This window comes from Taeniopygia guttata, chromosome 8, assembly GCF_048771995.1.
Source record: "Taeniopygia guttata chromosome 8, bTaeGut7.mat, whole genome shotgun sequence".
NCBI lineage: Eukaryota > Metazoa > Chordata > Aves > Passeriformes > Estrildidae > Taeniopygia > Taeniopygia guttata.
Window position 1 is genome coordinate 2,861,369 of NC_133033.1, and position 23,764 is coordinate 2,885,132.

General features: G+C 43.7%; 1 protein-coding gene and 1 long non-coding RNA gene across 11 annotated transcripts in view; both read right to left on the minus strand.

Annotated features, from left to right (window-relative positions):
* The window catches only part of NFIA (nuclear factor I A), a 350,804-nt gene that overhangs the window by 259,211 nt on the left and 67,829 nt on the right, over positions 1-23,764 (minus strand). The gene's annotated exons all lie outside the window — the stretch shown is intronic.
* On the minus strand, positions 4,051-14,346 carry LOC115496122 (uncharacterized). Its single transcript, XR_003961506.4, has 2 exons — positions 9,360-14,346; positions 4,051-9,056 (listed from the first exon to the last, which is right to left on the minus strand). It is a non-coding gene; the product is annotated as an uncharacterized lncRNA (long non-coding RNA).

The window sequence follows — 23,764 nt, forward strand, 5'->3', positions numbered from 1 at the left end:
GGTATCACTATAATTCAGAGGTTGACACAATCCCTGGGAATTTTGTCCCAGCGCGGGATCCCCTTGGCTGTGCCCAGGGTCAGGGCAGGGTTTCAGGGAGAGAAGTTGCAGGAATGCCTGAATTCCAGCAGCTGCACTGGCAAGTCCCTGAGACTTGCAGTGCTGAGCGAGGGAGGAGTCACTCCTGAAAGCAGGAGATGCTTACACGGCTAATAAAATCCGGGATAAACCCCCCAGCAATAATGCAGCACGCAGGGCAGGAGGCTGAAACTGCTCTCTGCCACTGCACTGCAGCATCAAACTCTGACTTACACGCAGCCCTTCTCGTTAAATTCAAGAAATATCTCCAGATTTTCAGTATTGCTGAGCTCCAAACTTTGGTGCAAGTGACTTCTGCTCTGCTTGGCAAAGGGAACCTGTGGGCCGGCCTTCTGTATGTGCAGCACAGAGAGAGCACTGAATCTCCATGGAAAATCCTTCCCTATGGTTTAGAAAATCAGAAAGCCAGGGAGAAATGTATAGAGCAGAGGAAAACACTGGACACCTGAGTGGAAGGAGGGAGTGACCATGGCCAGCTGCAGTCCATGTCCAGTGGAGACTCCAGGGAAGCTGCTTTTTCCTCCTCACAGCACTGCTGCTGTTCCCAATGCTTTTGAGACACCAGGAATGTCTCCTGGTGTTTCAAAACAGGGAAAGGACTAGAGCTGATGTTCCTAGTGCCCTCTGGCCAAGGGACTGCAAAGGAAGCAGCATCCATACACCTCCTTTTGCAGAGGGGCTCTTTGTTCCTGCCGGGACCCCCCTTCTTCAGCTCATCCCTTGGGATGGTTTTATGACATCTTGGAGAAGGCAGGCGAGGGAGGGGGTGGGGTACCCCTCCCAGGTGCCCATCACACAGGTACCCCAGCACTCAGGTCCTGCTGGTGCACAGGTACCCCAGCACTCAGACACAGGGATCCCAGCACAGCACTGCACCTTCCCATGGGTACCCCAGCACACAGCACCCCAATATACTGCTACACCTGCCCGCAGGTACCCTGCCACACAGGTACCCCAGCACACAGCACCCCAATATACGGCTACACCTGCCCACAGGTACCCTGCCACACAGGTACCCCAGCACAAGGTGCTCTGACACACCAGTACACCACTCTGCACACCAGAACCCAACAGATGGCTGTACTTAAACAGGGATACCCTAAAACACAGACCCTGGAACTCAGGTACCCCATCAGCCCTCTGCCATGCCACATGCCCTGAGTGACACGGGTGTGGGCTCACCGGGGTCTTTGCTGTTCCCTGGAGCAGGTAGGGTTGGTACAATTTCCCTTTAATCCCAAACATCATGAGCCTTACACCAAAGGCAATGCCAAAGGCCTTTAAAAATTCCTAGTTAACTTGATTTAAAAAGTGTGACTGTAGGAAATAATGAAGGTTGCTTCCCCCTGTTGCCACAAATTTGTATTCAAGCCACGGACGACAGCAGCGGGGCTGCGGCGTCGCTGGATTTCTTCGGAAAAGTTACCAGAGGCCTGCGAGACAGCTGGAATTCATATTAGAATATTTTTAACGTGCTCTTACAAATACTTTGGCATACGCCTATTCCACTCCTTTTAATGATGTTGACTTCATTTCCTTTAATACGGGGCAAAAGAAAAAAAAAAAAAAGCTACACCAACAAGACTTAATTAAATTAATAAGAGGGAACAATAATAAATAATCCCAGTTGTGTTCCCGGACGGTTGCAAAATATAGATTGGAGGGTCGGGATGGTAACACCCAACAACTTCCCCAGAGGAGTTACTGAGATGGGCGCATCCCTGTGCCCTCGCTCTCCTCGCTGCTGCCCCTTCCCGTGTGTGATGTGGTGACAGAGGGGTCTCGGGGGGTGTTCCCGTGCCTGGGAATGGGGGGATGTTGTTCCCATTCCCGGGAATGGGGGATGTTCCCGTGCCCAGGAATGGGGGGATGGTGTTCCCATTCCCGGGAATGGGGGGTGTTCCCGTGCCCGGGAATGGGGGGATGGTGTTCCCATTCCCGGGAATGGGGGGATGTTGTTCCCATTCCCGGGAATGGGGGATGTTCCCGTGCCCGGGAATGGGGGGATGTTGTTCCCATTCCCAGGAATGGGGGGTGCTCCCGTGCCTGGGAATGGGGGTGTTCCCGTGCCTGGGAATGGGGGTGTTCCCGTGGCCGGGAATGGGGGGTGTTCCCGTTCTTGGGAATGGGGGGTGTTCCCGTTCTTGGGAATGGGGGGTGTTCCCATTCCCGGGAATGGGGGGTGTTCCCATGCCCGGGAATGGGGGGATGTTCCCGTGCCCGGGAATGCGGGGATGGTGTTCCCATTCCCGGGAATGGGGGGTGTTCTCGTGCCCGGGAATGGGGGGATGCTCCCGTGCCCGGGAATGGGGGTGTTCCCGTGCCCGGGAATGGGGGGTGTTCCCATGCCCGGGAATGCGGGGTGTTTCCGTGCCCGGGAATGGGGGGCTGTTCCCATTCCCGGGAATGGGGGGATGGTGTTCCCGTGCCCGGGAATGGGGGGTGTTCCTGTGCCCGGGAATGGGGGATGTTCCCGTGCCCGGGAATGGGGGATGGTGTTCCCGTGTCTGGGAATGGGGGGATGGTGTTCCCGTGCCCGGGAATGGGGGGGATGGAGTTCCCATTCCCGGGAATGGGGGGATAGTGTTCCCATTCCCGGGAATGGGGGGTGTTCCCGCACCTGTCTGCGCGCCCCCGCCGCTGCGCGCCCCCGCGCGGGCCCCGCGGCGCCCCCTGGAGGCGGCCGCGCGCTCCCGCCGCCCCCCCCATCGCCTCAGCGGCGCAGCGCCCCCTCCCGGCGGGAAGCGCGCGGGAGCCTGAGGGGGCCGCGGGAACGGGGCGGCCTTTGAGGCCCAAACCAACAAAAATACGGCAAAACCGGGGAAAATGCAGCCGGGTTAGCGCCTCCGAGCGCTCTCGCCATGCTTTGCCACAGTGCGTGTGGCTGATGTCAGCAGAGTCAAGCTTTCTATGTCCCCCCCACCTGCGTGTGGGATGGAAGGTGGGGTGTCCCCCATTCCTTCCTCCCTAATTCCAGCGAGGTTTGGGAGGACAAGAGAGGATGCTGATGGTACATTTCCCACCTTCCCCAACCCAGGCCATCCCTGGACACCATCAGTGGCCGCCGTGTGGGGCAGATCCCGGTCCCCAGCGGGTCAGGGAGGGATCCTGGTGCCCTGCAATGGGCGCTGGGTTCCTTCCCATTGTTTAGTTATTTATCCAAAGGGTGCTCTGTCATGCAGCCAAGCAGATCTCCCCCGGCAGAAAGGTGTGCTCAGAAAAACAGAAGATGGGCAGGTGGCTTCAGCCTGGGGGAACATTAATACACAAGGACAGGTCTGTGGCTGATGGATGTGCGCTGCCTTCACCTGCTAATTCACACCAGCTGTTGGCATGACCTGTCTTGCCAATGGTCCTGAAGGTGCTTTGTCCCCTTTTCCACTCCTAACCAGCCCAGTAAGGGCAGGTCTGGTCCCTTAATACTGATGCCTGTAAGGGTTTCAGGACATAGAAGTATTTATTGTCTGTTCAGCGTTAGTATTTTCAAGTTTTAGCTCTAAAGTGCTGCAGACTCCTGCATAATTGCCTGTGAGCTTATGTCTATCACCTTTCTGTCTTCAGTCTCAACGAAGCAATCCCTGTGCACTGGGACTGTTGCCTTGAAGGACATCCCCTGTTATCTCCCTGAATAACACTGATGTACACACGAGAGGAGAAAATATTTCCCATGAGAGGTATAGATACACATATATACCGCAGCATTTCTGTAACCGAAACAGAAATGTTAACACTGATTTTAAAGGAAAACTGCACAGGATTTGTGATATTTTCCTTGGGCTTTCTGCAACTGACTTCCAGAACCTCAAGAGAAAACTCCAAACTTTAGGGATTTTAACCTGACAGAGAACTTTCCAACATGCTCCACAGAAATGTTTGTTGGCTGCTTCTGTGGCTGCCTCTCTTGCTGGTGTTCACTGAGACAAAATACACTTTTTTTACCCGAGGAGCCCATTTGTTTTTTTACCCAAGAAATAAAAGATGACACTAGAGGGCGGCCTGTTAATGTAATTCAATAATGAAGTTGCAGCGACTGCACGTGGAGATGCAGCACTGTCCCCTGCTTGGAGCCAGGGCTGTGCCTGGAAGCAGGTCTGGGAACGCTGCCTCCTCCTGCTGAGGCAATCAGCACTGCCCCAAGACACGGGGAATATCCTGAGTGGAATACCAGAACCCAAAACAATGACTGTTCCCAAGAAGTGTGATTTTCCAGCAGACCCACGCAAGTGCGTTGTCCGATGTGTTCAACGCTCAGGCCTGCTCAGAGAAGGATGTGGCAGGAGCTATCCTGTCCATTCTCCCATGACAAACCCATGTCCTGCTGCAAACCACGGCCCCAGCTTTGGCACGTAAAGGATGGTGATGCAGTTTTAGCTGCCTGCACTGCAGTTCTGTGAGCACAGTCCCCGTAGGCAGCTCACTCTCAGGCTCTGCACAGCCTTCCCATGACTGAGGAGGTCTCCTACCATTCCACAGACGGGTTTCCTTGTGTCAAATGAGGTTAATAGCTGCGTGCAATTTAATTAATTAAAGGCTGTGAATATTTTTAGAACACCAGACGTAATATGTGTCAGAAATACCAGGTATTATCTAAGTATGCGGTGCTGGCGTTATCGATATTTACATTTTGCACCGCCTGGAAACGAGGATTTCCTGGTGGGAAGCTGCCAACAGCAATGCTTTTCCCCCCCTGATTTAGAATCTGTGTGTTAAGTGTGAGCCAGCACAAGTGATGACAGGCAGAGGCAAGGCCAAGGTGACAATACATTGTCCACTGGTGACACTGGGGTTTGTCACAGAGGGACCACACCACAGGCATCCTCAAGAGGCTTTGAGTCTGTGACCCTACAAAGGTAATTCGGCACGTCCCCCAGAGAACATTTTAAGCTGAACTTAGCTGAGACTTTCTTATTGTCTGCAGCAGAAATTGGCCTGGAGTTACAGATGGAAAGAACTTAAATAAGTGGCCGCTTTCCTGCAAGCTGATGTGCCTTAGCATTTAGCAATAACGTGTCCTCGGTTTTTGCTAGATTGCAAACGAGCAATTAATTCTTCAGCACTTGTGCAGAATACTTTAAAAATGGAAACATGAAAGTCTTCTATTAAAATGAAGTTGATAGTATGCACCTGCCACTAATGTACTGTACACTGTGTCTTCCACTCATTATAGTGATGATTTGGGTTGAGATCAAGTGTCATATAGTGAAAATCACTTCAACATGTGCCTGTTCATATGCATAAACTCCTGTGTACCAGATGGCAAAATATAATGACATCTTAAACAGCTAATTGCATAAACCTTGTAATGCAGATAATTGCTGAACCAAAGTATGAGTTAATAATTTCCCACTGTATTGCCTGGCTTGACACTAATTCTAAAGGAAAGTTGTGACAATTCTAACGCACTAAAGTTCACCAAGCGGTAATTAAAACTAGCACTTAAAATCATTCGACTTTCAAACCCTTAATTACAATTCAGTGGAATCACTTTGTAGAAATCTAACATTTATAGATAGTTACATGATAGCTGATATTTCATCATCATCCCTTTCATGGCAGTATTCTAAGGCAGGCTTCAGGAAGCGCACAGCTCTTCCTGGAAGCTCAAGGTTGTACTGGTTTCTGTACCAGTGGTCACTGGGAAACACTTGGAAAACAGTGGTCAAGACCAGGAGTTTTTCCATGGGCTATGCATAAGGCAATATGGAAAGTAGTCCTTTTTAATCATCTGATGATATATAACCATAAATAAGCATCAAACCACTACAATGAAATGTATCAGGTTTCACAGCATGGGTTTAAGAATTGAATTGTTGTGGTTGGTTTGATTACACAACGTACTGACCTCAAAGTTGGGCCTCTAACACATCCTGAGCTGTTACCGTGTATTGGAAAAGAAGAACAGGAATAGAATTAATGATGGTAAATACAGTTTTAGGAGAAATAAGCCTTAGCAGACAAATGCAATTTCTTTCTTTGATGAGGCGCATCAAATAATATGATGAAGGTAAAGACTGAATGATAAAGGTCAATGAAGAGATGTGATATTCATTTTTTTATGGAGATTAGAATTAACACTGTGTGATATTCCGATCAAAAAGCATTAGAAATAGCAGCAGAGCATGCACTAATTAGATTAGGAATTGGCAAACAGCCTGTTAAAAAGTAGCTATGAATCAGGAGTTGTTATCAAACGGGAGAGTTTTACCAGGATCAGCATCAGGTCAGATGCTAGTCAATGTTTTCATCAAGGATTTGGATGTAAACACTGTAAATTCACAGCTGATAAATCTGAGGGTGACAGGAACACTGGTGGAGTGACAGACAGCGATGAGAATGACACTCCAAGTGATCTCAGTTGCTTCATGAGCTGAGCCCATTCAAACACAATTGCTTTTAATACAGACAATATAAGATTATGCGGTTTCTAGTGCTCACACTTTTAAAAAATTGTTGGAAAACTGGAGAGGGTGCAGAAAAGAGCCACAGAGAGGATTTTAGGGCTGAAGAAAGTGCTTAATGGTGAAAGACTTAAAGCGCTCAATCTGCCTCGCTTACTCGAAAGAAGACTGGGACGTGACAGGAGTGTAATGTGTAAGTATTTAAGTATCTAAGAGATGTGTCTGGAAATATCTGCTGGATACTGACAATGTTTTTAATCTTTCAGAGAGAAATGGATAATTACAAGTTGTAGTCAAAGAAACTCAAGAGAGAATTTAGGGGGCTTTAATAGTTAGAGTAGATGAAGGCTGATTTTCAAGGCACAAAGTGGATAATGTATTTTTTTAAATTTTATTTTTGAAGCAAGACCAGAAGACCTGTGGTAAATAAAACCGAGTGAGTGCATTTAATGCAGGGGCAATGGCACACAGTGTGTTGTCTTGTACCAAGGGGCTTTCTCTAGCCTTCAGTGCTGTGAGTCTGTATACATCAGCAGAGATATTGCATAAGCATTTGGGAGCAGGAACGTACACCTGTGCAATGGAATAATCAAGTAATAACTAGTCTAACACATTTCATGGGCTCTCCAGACCCAGGCCAGGTGTGCAGATATCGCACAGTCATATATCTCTAATAACATATTTTTAAAATAGACACTTTGTGTGTGGCTGGAGCTACACAACCCCTCCAAAAAGCAGCCCCCAACTAGTAGATTTGTCACCCTTTTCCTGTCTCCTGGTATGAAATGGCTGATTCCTCAGAGTTCTTTGCCTCTGCTCCATGGTAAAGGAGAAGCAGTGACCCCATCTCTGGGCATCTTCTACCTGGAAGCCTGTTTTATTCACAGTGTGAATCAGACATTCCTGGATGGGACTGGATTACAGGCAGAATATTAGCCTGAAGCTTCACCCCAAGCCTCTTTTTCTGATACAATTCTGTCTCAGTAATTGATTACTGTAAGAAATGCTGCCAAACACTTGTCCTGCTGCTCATACAGTTTCCTTCTGCTCTGACCATACACACCCACCACAGCAGTTCCCCATGTGTTGCTTGCATCCTACAAACTTGCTCCTCTCTCAACACCCAGAAACCCTCAACAACTGTCAAAGCCATGAGCAGGCAATAATCATTTCAAGACTCTACAGTACCACCACATGGTGCCTCCAATTACAGCCCAGTGTAATGCAGAAAGAAGAGGAAGCAGGGACCTCATCCCATTTCCTTCAGCTCTGGCACACTCCTGGAGGTCTCCCATCTAAATTCGGACAGAGCACAATTTAGCTGAGCCACTGACCAAAGCCAGGAGCTAAAATCTATCAAATCCAATAGCACAGACAGTTCTGTGCAAGGCTCAGCACAATCCTCTCTACCTTTTAACATATTTATTAGCCCATGAATCATAACTACCAGGTGTCTGTGTTGTTACTAATTTTACAGACAGATGTAACTGGATCTGATATGAAATACCTTAATGCTCAGGTTTCCTTTACTGCTCCCTGGGGTCTTTCCAGCCACCCCTGCTGTGGATTGACAGCCCTTTCCTCTGTGGGAGCAGCACTGCCATTTACAGCTGGTGAGGATCAGGCTGTTTTCCCCTAGAGACAAATGCTCCAGGGAAGATGCCATTCCTGACAGTTAAAACATTTTCAGTCTATACTAAGCGTCCTTTTTAAAACCTCAGCTCGAGTTGATTGTGTCAAGCTCTGCAAAATAACTCCGTTCAGCAGAGCTCACAGTGCATGTGTGGTACATGAAGAGATTGCACTTCTTTGTGTATGTACCTCCTAATTATTTACCTGAGGCAGTCCCTCAACTGACTGTAGCTAGCTGGAGTTACTGCCTTCCTTCACACACTCCACCAGCTGCATGGAACATGTGCCTCCAGGTGGTCCTGGGTGGTTTTCCCAAGACCACTGTTCCTTAGGGAAATTTCAGTACAAACCTCTATGAGACTTCATGCATTTCAATCATTGCCCACATGTAAGTGCAGAATGTCACTGATGGTATTTCAGCCTATGTATCTGCACCATAACTACTACACACTGTCCATGGAAGAGACACTGATAACTGTATAACAAACCAAAGCAAAAAAAGACACAGAGCAGAATTATTAATTGATAACTTAAATGCCAGAGGTTTGAGGGACATTGGAATTGTCAGTGATAGCAAAGCCTGGACAGCTCAACAGTCTCGGGGACTTAAGCAGAGATCAGTGCAGTGGCTGAGGACCTGCCTGTGCCTTGCAGTGATGCTGCTGATCGACTCAGTGCAGAAAATTGTCCCACCAATCAACTCAGCAGCTTAAAATGAAACATGAGCTGAAATTAGTTGCTGGGGTGGATGTTATCTGAGAAATTTGCTTTTCTCTAAAACATCTGATAGATCCAGGATGTGGCGGTATGACATGATGGTGACTTATTTCTCAGTCTCTGAATGTAAATTCATCTTCCTCTTTTCTTTCAATATGAAGAAGTCTTCAAAGTTGAACCTGGGGGTAGATTATTTCCAGAAGTGGATATCTGAAAACAAGGCAAAATATGTTATTATATATCTTTACTGCTCTTGCAACATTATTTTCTGCTTAGCGTTTCTAAATACTTATATCAATGCACTGATAGAGTGAAAACAATTCTGATAATGGGTTTTATCAAAACAGAATTCAGTACTGAAAACATAGCTTGCATTTTGAGTTTTATTAACAAATTCTGCCTAAATCGAATATCTCCCCATCACTCCCTTTTAAAGCAAGATTCAGTAACATTCAAATATTGCTAATATAATAAATATTCACTAAAGGGGAACATAACTCAGAGTTCTCCTACCTGGCTGTGGTTGTTTGTGCTCTTCAGAGGAGGAGCCATCTTCTCATCTTCTCATCTTCTCTCCAGGAGGTTTTTAGGAAAGGCTCAGCCATCATATTTTGCCTTCTAAAAATGCATGCCTGTCTTTGTCATGCCTCATATGTGTTCTGATATCCAAAGATATTGGAGACAGACTGAAAAATCTGTTGGTAGGTAGAGAAAACGCTCTGGGAGAGTGGGCCTCCAGATTCTCTTCTCCATGGAGCAGTTGCCCTCTGCCATTACGCTGATTAAACAATCTTATAATAAAATACAGTGTCATCTTAGAAGGGGAATGTGCTTTCAGAACTGGTTAAAATCACTGGAGATCTATAATTTCTCCAGATAAACACCTGGCAACTGATTTTCTTTACCCTGTCTAATTTGCCTTTGATTTCTAAAACCCTAAGGAACTTGGAGATCAGAAAATAGTTCAGTCTATAAAAAAGAAATGCACCTCTCCTCTTAGCATTGGTTCTCAATTTGTTCTTTCAGGCACTGCTATCACCATGTGTAATTACTTGCAGGTGTCAGCTGGAACATGGTGTCTTTTGTCTTCTCAAGTGCTTTGGCCAGCAGGGATCTAACAAGCTTTGGTTTACTGTGATTAATAAGTTGGCTGTTGGTCTAAATGACCACTGAAAAAGGACATCCTGTAAGATAAGAGCTTTCACTGTCAGTCATATGGATTGCTTCACCTCAGAATGTTCCAAAGCACCATTGCTGGAACAGTTTGGACCTGGGTCTGAAGCCAGTGAGACTTTCATAGACATGCAGGACTCTGCAATAACTTGCAATTCAGTAGTTGAATTCCACTATGGGCATCAGAAAAGGGTAAGATACCAGTGAGCTTCATCACAATTAGACCTGATTTATACCCATTATTTGCTTATCATCTATTCCATATCACATCAATTTAGGTTCTTAATATGGGCACTTATCACAGCAGTGATTGCTGCCTGCTTTGTTAATTGATGATTTCATTGTTCATTGCACCTATTTATGTGCGGCTGTCAGGAAGGGTTTTGTTGTTTCAGCTATGTGAGCATAAGTAAGAACAGTTCTCCAAATCATCAATATGGCATTCAAAAATCCTCAAAATCTCCAAAATGGGATTTTGAATTAGGTAGTAGCTTCAGGGGAAAATCTGAAGAGTTCCTGCAGAAAGAGAACAAATTCTTTAGATATTTTTGGTGTCCAGCAGACTGGCTGCTGGAGCCTTCTCAGGTAGCAAGAAACCACTTCCAGGAAGTTTCTGCAATGCTCTGACATTTATACAGTGGCTGTCGGTGTTGCATAACCTCAGGAGCATCATTATCATTGACCTATTGTAGAGCTGCCACTATTTCACGTCCTGTGTTCTTCAGCAGAGCAATGCTTATCAGTGCATTTCTTAACTCACCTCTTGTCAGTAAGAGCTTTTTGCTGTGTCTATTGTTTCTATTTAGGATATCGAGTAAGGGGAAGACAAAGAGGTTTTAAAAATTAGAGAACTTGGAGTTATGAGCTGTTTTATAAATTTTGGCCAGGGTTAATTTCTTAAAGATAGTTCTCATTCTGTATTTATTTCAAACAATAGATTCCAATGCTGTTTTAATTTTGCTGTTTCATTTTTAACTGCCATTATTTATCAATTTCTTTAATTGTTTGGCTTGTTCACAGCACTCTTTAAGGCTTCCCCCCCTCTATTATTTTATTGTGGCAGTTGAAGCGATCTCTGTATAGTCAAACACTGCTTTATGCAGATCCCATTGGGGCTATTCACATATCCATATGTGCATGCCGTTCCCACTAATGCTTGTCAATGGGACTTAACATATGAGCATGGACATGAGAATAGACCCCTTGCTGGGCACTTGACTTGATGGGGATTTTTTTTTTGATGTTGATCCAGATCACTCACAGCAAATGTGGCTGTTATTAGAAATCACTGCACTTAACAGGACCACCGAGTGCAACCTCCCTTTCCTTCTTCCACACGGGAGCTACTTGGAGAAGTTTGCAGGCTTATGGTAAATATTTCTTAGACACAAACTGGAATCCAAGGCTATTGCATAAAGTAGCTTTATTCTGTGTGTTCTCTTCTGTTTGCCATGAAACAGTTAAGTCACTTCATTAAAGAAAGGGCAGGTCTTTTAAGGAATTAAGTGGGACTTGGATGTTTGAGCTCTGTCTGTGGCTCCACCTAGGCAGGATGCTTGGAGCTTTAACACTCACTACTTAGGAAAACAAATGGAAAGCTGAGCTAACTTTGAGCATTTACATTTTATTTCCATGTACCTGTTTTTAGCATCTTTTGTGGTAACTGTGGGCTCCCCACTCTGTGGATATTCACATGCCATTCAAGTAATGACAGAACTCTTTCCATCATGAAGTTGAAGTCTTCAATATGTTTTGTAAAACTGATGTATCTCTGCCATTTGTAATCTCACTCCACTGCAATTCAGGGAGATGAAAATGTTGAATCAGTGTCTTTTGTTAACCATATGAAAATAATTACTGATTTCAGAGTAATTTGTAATGAAAATGCGTCCACATCTGAAAGAGGAAATGACCAAGTCAAGACGTGTTCTCTCACTCTTTTCTGCTAGGAGGTTTCCTGCTTTTAAGCCATACTTTGAGATTTTGGATGGTTGTTTTTTTTTTAATGTATGATCCTTGAAGAAGTTTACTGAGCTATAATTCTGAGTGCACTAGGGACCAATGAATTGAAGTAAAGACAAACATGGGCAGGAAGCACAGTGTTTCAATAGCCAGCCCTTCAGGAATTAATTTGCTTCGTTTAAATCTTCACTTTCTACCTCACTCCATGATTTCACATTTTCCCTACTGGCGCTAGAAGCATGAACAAGCATCAAACAGAGCACCAGGATACAGCAGTGTCTGTTTCCCAGAGATCTGGCCCTGATCTCCCCAGTTCCACTGTGGGCAGAACCTTGTACCAGGGCCAAAATCTTGAATTTAGTCCCTGTGGGCATCAGAACTGAGGGGCACATCTCAGGATAAAGCCAAATGAGAGCAATTTCAGCACACAGTAACTCACAGTTATCCATCTCCCAAGGTTGGCCAGTCTTTTCTGTTTTAAAGGCTGGTTTTTGATGCTCAAAATTTTACTTAGTATTAACCGCTAGGAGATATTTTCCAAAATTCATTTTTTTGATCAGACTGATTTCTTTCTAGAAAAATTTTACCCAAACTAATTCATCTATCCTTAAGAAAGGTTCTAGGAAATATTTTTCAGTGTTACTGTTCTCATAGTTTGACCTGTAAACCTGGTTTAAAAACAACAACTAAGAGAGTGTCCCACATAATCTGTTTCTCAAGGAATGTTTTATGGAAGTCTCAAAAATCCATTGAATCTCGAAAGCCTTTAGAAACTTCACATTTGCTTGTGCTTAGCAAAAATTTTACAGCTCTAAACTGCTAAAGTTGGAGCAGGTTTTACAGGGAAGTGGCACCATTTGGGAAGAGTGCACAGAGTCTGTCTTGCCATGCAGGGGTTCATGGAACACCTTTCTACAATATTCTTTCAAATATTTGCTAACTTCTGGGTGCTCAATCTTGCATTTCCAGGAGTGTCCTGTGAACATCCCCACTTCATGTGCAATTAAATGTCATTTACAAAGCAGGTAATGAGTTAAAATAACCATGCCCCTGTTGCTTAGGAGGAAGTATGTCTCTTAGCTGGTACTAATGGATGGTAGCTATTAGTTACTCCTACATTAAGGTGCATTCATATTGAAATTTTGTACTGTCATTACAATGCATTTGATTAAAATGCAGAGGAATTACACATTAAATATCATGTGGCTGGATGGAAGCGTAATTTAGCTGAGTCGGCAGATGCAGTCATGCAGGTGTTTCTGTAATTCTGATTCACTTGGTAAAACTGTTGATGTTCAGTGGCCCTCAAATCACATAACCATCTGTGGTTCAGTTCCTTGTGAAAGGAATTCCTTGTGCCTTTTATCAGATATGATCGCTGGATTCCGAAGCAAAACTTTTGTGAATTAGGCAACATTTAAATGTTTGGTGTTCTGGGGGGAGGAGAGGTATTACATACATCAGGTATTTCAGCTTGCATGTGTTAACCACAGAGCTAGTGCAAGAAGAGGATAAATCCTGGGCTCTTTGTGAGAACCTTGTCTCACTCCAAGGAAGCATTATGCTCTCTTAAATAAGAAAAATTAATATGTAAGTCTGGATTGTGTTTGATTTGAAGATTTTGAAGCTAAACCAAGTTTTGTCTTATGCATCTTCCTAACAAAACAGATACCTGAAAAGCACTGAATGCGAGTTTTTGAGGTAGATTCACATTTTCTGCCTAGACCTCGTATCAATAAATACAATCTTGAAAACTGCAACCACTGCAGCTTTAGTTTTTACAAAACACAAGATAATGCACAGTACTTTCAGTGCAGAGCCAGAGAGCTGAGCCCAACACCAAGTGGGTCCACAAGTGCCAGCAGATGCTCCTCTGTCCTTACAGAGCTGCTCATGTCCCATTTCTGTGTTAGACTGAGAACTTCTCCAAGGCAGGAAGCCACAGCTGGGAGCAGAAGATGAGGAAATAGGAGCAGGTGGGTCAGGAAAGTGGGGACAGAGCTTACAGGAGCAAGGGCTGTGACTGGGGGGTTGCAGTGCAACTCACTGGTGACCTTCCTGTGGTGTTTTCCAACCCATATGTCTTTCCAGGCTGGAAACATCCAGCCCTTCACTCCATTTGGAATCAGGCTGACATAACTTTTAGAGAACCACAGACTTGATGTCATCGGAACACAGCGTGAAGCAATCAAGATAATGTGGAGTTTTGTCTAGCAAGTCTTTCAGGGTTGAGCACAGTTTAAAAGAAAAAAAAAACCAAGTCAGAATTACAGGTGGTTTCCTCTTTACCTCAAGGGTCACTGTGTTTACACATTCAGAAAAAGTGACTGAGCTAATTCATAAGACTTTTATTTTTAAGGAAAAATAAAGAAATAAAGACCTCACAAGAATTTTAGTCCATCAGCAACATATGGAAATGAGAAAAATCTGTCCTCAGTTGATGAAATATTTATTTATCATTGAAATCCCAGACATTTGCATCCAATGTAAGGGCAAAACAAATCTTATGCGTAACCTCCTAGAGAATTCTGTTAAAAGCAGTTTTGGATACCTGTAAGTAATTATGCTATCACATTCTCTAACAGATTTAATTTGGGCCGAGTAGCAACTACTGTATGTCCAAAAAGATAATGAATTAAAGCAATGCTTTGGCATATCCCCTTTCTGAAATGTTAGCAACCTCTCAAGTGACTTGAAAAATGGGCTTCAATAAATGGACAGGAAAATATAAGCAATTAAATTCAATCAATAAAGCTGTCCTTGACCAAAGTCCAAACATTAAAAACAACTCCAATTGAATTATGAGAAATCCTTTTCTGATTTTAACTAGATTAGTTTAATCACATGTGCAGTGAAGTTGCGTGCCATCCCTCACTAAGTTTATGGAAACAAAAAGCTCTCTACTGCTCCTTGTCCCTCATGTCAGCCCAGCTCTGTGTTTCCTCACAGAAGAGCTTTCTTCTGACGAACAAGGTCACTCAAAGGAAAATGGCAGAGCAGGTTCCAGGTGACAGCCCTGGTTTCCAGCCCTGGTTTCCAGCCTTCTCTGCCTTCACTTCCACAGAACTTCTTCTCCCCATAACTACTCTGTCCCTTTCTTTCCTTTTATTGAGAAACAGAAACATTTCCAAAACCCTGAAAAGCTACTCAAAATGTAAACCTCTCCCAAGTCACAAAGTAACTGTGAGGTTTTGATACCAACTACTCCTCCCATTTTCTCTTCAGCTTTTATTCTAATATACTGATATAGCGGAGGAGAAATACACTAACAAAATCAGGACTGCTCCAAATTATGGTAAGAATGTACATACACACAGAGATAAACAAATCTGACAATAGAAATTATTTGAAAGTAAAAAAACCCCAAACCAAAAGAAAACAAACAAACAAACCCAAAAACCTCAACAACAACAAAACAAACAACAAGAGCAACAAAAACAAACAAACAAACAAACAAACCCCCAAAAAAACCAAAACCACAACAAAACCCCCAAACCCAACAACTCAGAGACTTCTTTTTTTTGCAACAATCAGTTTCCCAAACCATTATGAATAACAGAATATGTTTGGATTCAAAGCCTCCCTGAGAAGTGCAGCTCAGTGGGGGAATTTGGGGATTTCAAACTCTGTGCTGGAGTACTTCCCTGTTGCCTCAGAGAAAACAGGAGTTCACCTCTTCCCTTCTCCAGGGAGCTGACAAATAACTTGACAGGAGCCAACCAGCCTTCAGCCGGGAATCACCATACAAGTCTACCCTGCCTTCAGGAGATCAGACCCAGCAACAGACCCAGCAACACCTGTGAGCTAAACACTGCTTGGCTGGTTCTCTGACCTGTACAATGAAAGTAATCTCTTATATTCAGAGGGAGAAGATAATGTGAGGTTATTTAAGATCTGACTTTTCAGCCACGAAGCACTTAAGATATGAAATAAATGGAGCTGGGGAAATAATTCATAAGTAGCCAAGTGTTAGTTGAACTTTTACTCTTGGGGGAATTGAGGTTTTTCAGCAATTCCTTCCAAAATGAAGGCTGAATTATGACAAAACTATTTTTCGTCAGATAAGGGACAGTGGATCAGGAGCAAAGTCATTTCCTGTCCTATAAGAAAAAAAGTGAAACATTACAACCAGAAAGAGGGAGGAGAAGAGTTGGGGGCACTGGGTTTGCTGGATCTGCAGGATGACTCTGGAGACCTTCCCATGAATGCATCCCCACAAATGCTGTATCCAGATCTTTAGTGGACACAGAGCCAAGTGTGACAAAACTTAATATGAAATATTACAATAAGACTAATATCACAAACAAATGCCTGGCAGTGCAGTACTGAGAATAGGAAAACTCACACTGATGAAGTCTCCTACTGACTTCATCTTGACCACATTGGCTGATACTTCAGTAATGTGTCAGGAGATCAAGCTGAGTAGAAAGACACCTGAGAAAAGCAACTCCCTTCCTGCTGACAGCAGAACCTCTGCCTTGGCCAATTTCTAGCTGTATGCACACGTACTGGGAAGCCCGAGGAGCTTGAATTCCCTTAGCAACCAAAGTTGGCACCTGTGGTATTTGTTTTCAGCGACTGACACCAAGAGTTTGAACTTACATCTGTTTTACTGAATTATGGTAAAACAGTCTTACTAACTGCAAAAAGCAGCTCTCATTTGGACAATGCCATCCAGATCCTTTGCAGCTTGTGCTTCCTGTAATTTCATTGCACATCCCACCCAGAAATTACAGGAACCTGCGCAGCACAAGAACATGGCAAGTCTTGTGCAGGCTGGGTCTTGACAGCTTGACCTATTCCAAGCTTCAAAACTTGCCTGTGTAGAAGTTTTACTAATGTCTTTTATAGTTTGTTCGTAAAGGATTGTCCACGTGGTGCCTTATCACAAACTGTGGAATGAGTCCAGGAGATGGCAACAACATGAACTGCTGTGGGGGATAACAAGGACTCTGTTATGACTGGGAACGTTTGCAGTACTATAAATAACTCTATCAATATTGTGATAATGGCACTTTAAAGAGGTCTATTTTACAAGTGTTGAATGTAAGAGAGACCACAGCTGTGCTCATTAATTCTGAAGTATGCTCCTCTCTACGTACAATTTGCAGGTGTAACAATAGGAGTGTTGACTCAGTGCAGGTCTAGCTAATGTTTGGATTAAAAAAAAGGTCACAGTAGCATGATTAGTTCTTAACGAGTCTTTATTGTATTTGGCAGAGGCAAGGCAAATGATGATAGTTTAATTGAAAACAATAAAAGTAAAATGGAACTTTGTTACAGAATTTAGCTATACGTAAATAGCTTCTCCCCCCCAAAGAGCAAGTACCGTAATTGACAGCAGTAGATCTTTTGATAATTAATTGCAGTAAATTATCACTTGGCACAAAGAAGGCATAATTCTAATTAATTTGCAACCTTTCCAGCATAACACTGAATTGAAAATGGCACTGCTGTAGTTTTTTGAAGCTAATATAGAACTGGAGTAAAAACAAGGTTGTGATGCTTTCTTGTGTTTCCCTTGTTTGGAGTTGAACTGGGGTGATTCGGACCCCTCCATACAATTGCTGTACCTCTCAAGGATGACCCAAATGGGCAGGAGTTTCCTGCACAGTCAGGATTAATCTGCCACAGCATGGGATAATATAATTATGGACAGAGATCCAGGCAGAGAACGGGTTCAGCTGGGACTCCTCTCAGACATCAGTACCTCAATTTGAGGATAGTCAGGGCTGCAAAGTGTCCCTTTCACTGTCCTTTAAATCTAGGCTTGGTTCAAAACGAAGGTTTGTGGTAACATGGACAGGCCAGATTGTTTAAACAAATCTCAGAACTGCAATGTCTGTCAAATCCATCATTTAACTTACAAATGAATTTTTTTACCTCTGGGAACACAAATCCCCCTTGGCAGCTGCAGGGCCGAGCTACATGGCGAGTCCCCTTGAGGAGGTGTGATGGAAGGAGCTCTGTGGAGGCAGCCAGCTCACAGCACTGGCAGCTTTTAACTCCAAGGACTGCCGGGATGCAGTGGCCAACAAATCCATCTTAAGCAGGATGCTTGGTGAGTGCTTATGGATGAGGTGCTGTTCCTCTCTTATCATAACCAGAGTTTATGGTGAAGGTCCCCAGCTAATGATTTGTTAATGGCATTAAGATCTGGGCCCCAATCTGTGACTTTGCAAACAGCCCACAACTCTTCTGTGCCTCAAAACTTTTTAGTGTCCCTGGGAGATAATGTTTACCTCCCGCACATCAGTGTTGTGAGAATAAATTAACTTTGGGAGAGTATGCTGAGCTCCTTGGAAAACCGTTACTAAATAAGTGCAAGTATTATCATATATTAAATCAGATCAGCTATTAAAAATAAGAACAAGTCCTCAGATCTGTAGTCTTCGCTACATCAGTTTCTCCCTCCTTTGCTGATTACTGTTAGCCTTGATAATAATGAACTCAAAGACGATATTAACAGCCTAACCTATACTATGATTTAATCTTGATTGCCACAGATCAAGGTTTGATTTAATTGCTCTAGAATTAATTAGGAAGAGAAACAAGTTATAAAAAAGAATTTTCTCTCTAAATAAAGAAACTGTTTACATTCAATTGGAGTTCATGTTGGAACAAATCATTAAGCTATAAAAGATTACATCTGGGCTAGAATTAAAGTCAAGCCGATTCATTAACCCAAATGGTAGCGCAGAGATTACTAACATGGTATTTCGGCTTTGGTGATCAAAGGATCAAGGATACATGACCAGATGACCCTAATTGAAGCAATCTCCACTGAATTTTGTAAATGAACTTGAAAGTACTCAGAAGATAGTTCTGTCAACGTGGAGAATAAATTTAACCTGGTAGCCTTACTTTATACATAAGGAAAAGGAAAGAAAAGATAATGGGAATATAGCAATACTTTATGAAGTACATAAAGCAAGAATATTTTCCTTGAGTTATGGAGGAGCCTTTTCCAAATTGTTTATAGTTGTCTGTTACAGCTTTTGAAATAAAGGGAATTTACAGTCAAAAACTTCGTTGCTATTGCCCTGTCAATGACCTCATCACACCTGACCTATAGGGAGTATCTTCTGCTGGGTTAGCCCATAAATCAGCCTGCAGGCAAGGCCTTTCCCTCAAAAGCTGAATTAGGTATGATAGTTTTATTGTGTGAGCTACTGTTCACCAGGGACTGAGTAGAATCTGCTGCCCGTATTTCACTCCTGAGTGCAGGATGGATGAACTCCAGCTTGGTCCCAATGGGGAGAGTCCAAGTCTGTGCTTCACTGAACCCCTGAACCTACAGACTCTCAGCTCATCATTGGGAAGAGCTGCAGATGCTTTGTCAAGGTAATGCTTGGAAGTATAAGCTAAGTTTTTTTCAAGTTTTAAATAAGAAAGATTTGCTTAAATACTGGAAAATAATAGCAGTGTGACCTCTTTCAAAAGCCTGGTATAGACATTAGTGAAATCCTATGTATTCCTCTGTGGGCAATCAAGAGCCACTGAGCATAGGAACTTCCTGAAGAGGGACACTCCGATTCTTGGTGGAAAGGGGAGGAATTGGATGTAATAACTAGTGATGGAAAAATTTCGGTGCTTGTGCTTGTTTTGAATAACCATCCAAAGTTTGAATAACATATCCAAAGTTTATATGGACATCCTGAGCCTGCAAATATTGGGATAAAAAATCTTGCAAGAACAGGTTCTCTCAAAAAGTTTTTCTCTTTTGGTAGCTTGGGTAAGTATTTTCTTGTCACGCTACAAGATACAACAAAAATAGTAATGACAAGACATAAGACCTGTTCTTTAAGTGTACTTCATCAAGTCTAAATCAGGGATAAATATAAAAGCTTTCTCTTAAAATGCTTTCCACATCTCCAGAGCTTCTTGTGGCTAAGAGGGACAAACTTTTAAAGTAAATGGGGAGAAGTATGTCTCAGTTCTTTCTGAAGCTTAACTGTGCTACAGACCATGCTGGTCACAACCAAATCAACTTATTTTTACAACACAATAAAAACCCCATGTGTCTTTTACAGGTTGAGTTTTGAAGAGCTCTGAGAAGGACCCCAGCAGGTGGGGTTCACTGTTGAGCAGGAGCTGAGCTGTAAGATGAGAATTTATGGCTCCTCAGTGCTAGGAAAAGAGGCCAAAACCCTTTGGAACCCACAGCTAAGAGCTCTTAACCTGTAGTCCAGCACAATCCCTACGTGGACATGGTAGCCCATAAGTATTGGTTAGTTGTTCTGGATGTTTGTTAAGAAGCTGTAGCCTGCTATTTCTATCTACCTCACAGGCTGAAGCTACTGCGTGTCTGAGCCAGCAGACCTGGCCGTGTTCCTCTCCCATGGCAGCCAGTGACCTAATCCAGCTTCACTTCCATGGGAGTGTCTCTGTTGACTCCAGCAGAATCTGGCCAGGGTTTTGGGGAGCTGGCAGAGCTGGAGAACAGCACACTGGGCTCTCCCAATGAGCCCTGCAGCTCCTGTGTGCTGAGGGAGATGCTGTATGCCCAGGGAGCACGGTTTGGCCCCTTCGTAGTAACAACATCTAAACATGGGATGGCAAGTAAATAAACCCATACGAACCCAGCCAACGCACACAGCAAAAATTACCATCCTGTTCAGGAAGCAACAAATCAGGTTGCACATCGTTGTCAGAACTATTTAAATTGTCATTGGCCGTGTCACCCTTTCTTTTTTTAGCTGCCTCAGTAAGCCATGTTTTGGCATCTTTGTACTCAGATGGATATATCTTCAGTAGTGCACATGAAATCTAATGTGTTAGTAACTTGGGGAATAAATTTGCATCCAACACTCCATTATTTTTATCTTGTTTTTCTCTTTAACCAAGTCACAAAAAGTCTACACTTCAATCTCCAAGTATTCCAGAACGGTACAGCCGAATTAGGCAAATTAATTACATATTGACATAACAGCACTAAGAATAGAGATCTCTACAGAGCTTTGCAAAAAGAGGCTTTTCTACAGATGGAAAAACTTTTACACAGAGTTAAAGTTCTGTAAAAAAAACCCAGAAGATGAAAACAAGTAGTTCAAGTGTCTGCTCATGTAATCAGGCTTGATTCCTTGGTTGTTTTTTTCCCCAGTGTTGGCTTTTGGCTGCCCCAGAATTGTCAAGCAGTCTCTGGAAACTGGTGGGGGCAGTGCAAAGATAAACCTTGCACAGGGTTTCAGGCATTCAAGGGGTAAGACTGGCTGAGGTGCTTAAATACCAGATCTAACCAACATCCAGCTGAGGCCTTTAATGGAATCAAGGTAGCAGCTCATCACTGGGAAGGCTTTGGTTTGCTGCCATCCAAGAACAGAAGAACAGGCAGAGAGCAGAAGACCACCCTTGTCCTCACAACCCCACCACCCAGAGGCAGGTCAATGCAGAACAGAGATGAACAGAGCCAAACTGACACACGATATTTGTTAATGGAGAGTTTCCAGATTTGCATGAGTGGATCTATTCCTTATTTCATCTTCCCTTGAGGCAACCCCTCTTTCCATGTACTGTCAGAGAGCAGAGACAGCAAGTGGGGTGAGCTGTTCACTGCCATTCTCACATTCTGTGCTAAATTATACTTCCCTATTTTACATAATAAACGGGCAGTCAGAATGCAGTTTGTGTCTCCTTAGTGTTTCTGACCTGTTGGGTGTGCTGGAGTTTCTCTGGCAAAGGGACAGGTAATGCACCCACCAACTAATGAAGGACATCCAGTAAGAGCTCTTGTGTTTCTTAAAAAATAATCCCATTAGTAATCATACAGATAGCAGAGTCAAACTTTGAAATCATTCCATCCCTACAGGGATCAGGTCAGAGGTATTCTCTGTGTGGAGCAGGATGGGTCAGTCCCGGTCCCTCTTCACTTTGGGGCCCCTTGGAGAGCTGTGGTGGGGTTTTGTGAGGTGTGAGTCCCACCACCACATCTCACACCAGCCACTGACAGCTGCAAAATGCTGCCTGGGTCTTTCAATGCAAGCCACTGCACAGCTGGGCAGTATTCCTTACATTTTTCTCAAAAAAATCTGAAGTATCTTAGGAGAGGAATCTGCATGTTATGCAGGAGGAGAGACAGGGGGCTGCCCTGCCTGCCCTCAGAGCAGTCACCTTCCACACACAGCCACCCTGTCATGGCAGGGCTGGTTGGGCAGGGAACTCTCTCTGCTCCTGCCAAAATGTGAACTGGGCAAAGAACCTTTGCCTGCAGAAAGCCAATGGATGGCTGATCTCAGCCAACTGTCTGGTGACTTCTTTATTTCTCAAGGCATGGTGTTCTCAGGTGTGATAAGTAATCAACCCATTTCCTGAAGGCAGCTGAAAGCTGGGAGTGTTAGTAATGAAAGTCCAGACTCAATTTTACAGCTGCAGTATTTTTACACAATATTAGTAACACAGTTTGAGGGAACTCTGTAGCTGAGAGAAACAGAAGACTTTTCTGTCTCAAAAGTGAGATATGTATCAAATATGCAGTCACTGCAGTTGATTTTAGAGATTTTCTGAAATACAAATATGAGTTGTATATTCTCAAATATTCAGCATTTATTTTTAGTCAACTTTTTGAAACTTCAGTAAATCTTTTATCAGAATTTTGCTACTTGGCCTCCAAAGTTGCTGGAGAAGATGTGTAGAGTTCTAAAGGACAGATGAATATGAGCTACCCTGGAAGTGCAAAAAAGATGTTTTAAGGTATCTTAATTTGAAATGCTAAAAAGAATACTGTGAGTTGTAAAGAACCTGAAAAAGCAACCTATGTATTTTAGCACGTGGAGGAGGTTTTAAACCCCACACCTAAACCCCCTAGCCTTGATTACAGATATCTAATGAGTTAATGTATTCAATCTTTAGTCAAAAGGTCACTCCACTGAATTATAAAACATGCGTATTTTTTTTTTTTCCATACACATGAAATATTACTATAGCTGTTACTCTGCTCTTCTGAATAGCATCAGTTGTGATGCTGTAACAATCTGTGGGGGTGAGGTTTTGCAGCTGGCTCCTGGTTTGAGCTCCTTGGAGCTCCAGGCCTGCAGTAGAGCCAAGTCCAGGCTCTGCCACTGGCGCAGGAAGATACCCAGACTGAGCCATCAGAGATGGTGCAACTCGGTGTGACAGGCAGCAATAGGTGTCTGCAGCCAAGATGTAGGTGTTAAAAATAATTATTGATATAAAAAGCACCCGTTTCAAACAGATAGCTTGAGCCAGGTGATTGCACTGTACCCCAAGGAAGCGATCCTGCGATGGGAAAGGTGCATTCCTCCCTGGAAGGGCCCCTCTCTTCCCTGACTGCCAAAGCAGCTGAACGCCTGTTTCTGGGTTGACATCTAGATGTTAGGCAGTAAAATGCAATGGAGATGAATTCACCCTTCATGTCCAGGTGAGACATGCTGCCTTTGTACATGGCATGGACATTTGATGCAAGACCTTAACAGAGATCTACAAACAAGGTTAAAGCACAGACCAGCAATTACAAAGATCATAACTCTTAGAATCTGGATGCTGCACCTCTCACACACCAAGCCTGTGACTCTGGGAACAGGAAACTTGAGTGGGATTTTTCAGGGTGTTTAGTTGTGAAATCACATCAGTTTCAAGTGATTTGTCCTGCTTGTTGTCAATCATTTAAACATCTGAACGCTGCTGGGATTCTTTCCCTTAAAACTCTGTCTCCACTTCCCAGTTTTCAGCACAAGGACAGCCTCTACCTGCCAGGCAGGATTACTGTCCCCAGCACTGGGAGGACTTTGGGTGGCTGATGCTGCTGGTAAAAAGTGCAGGCTGGT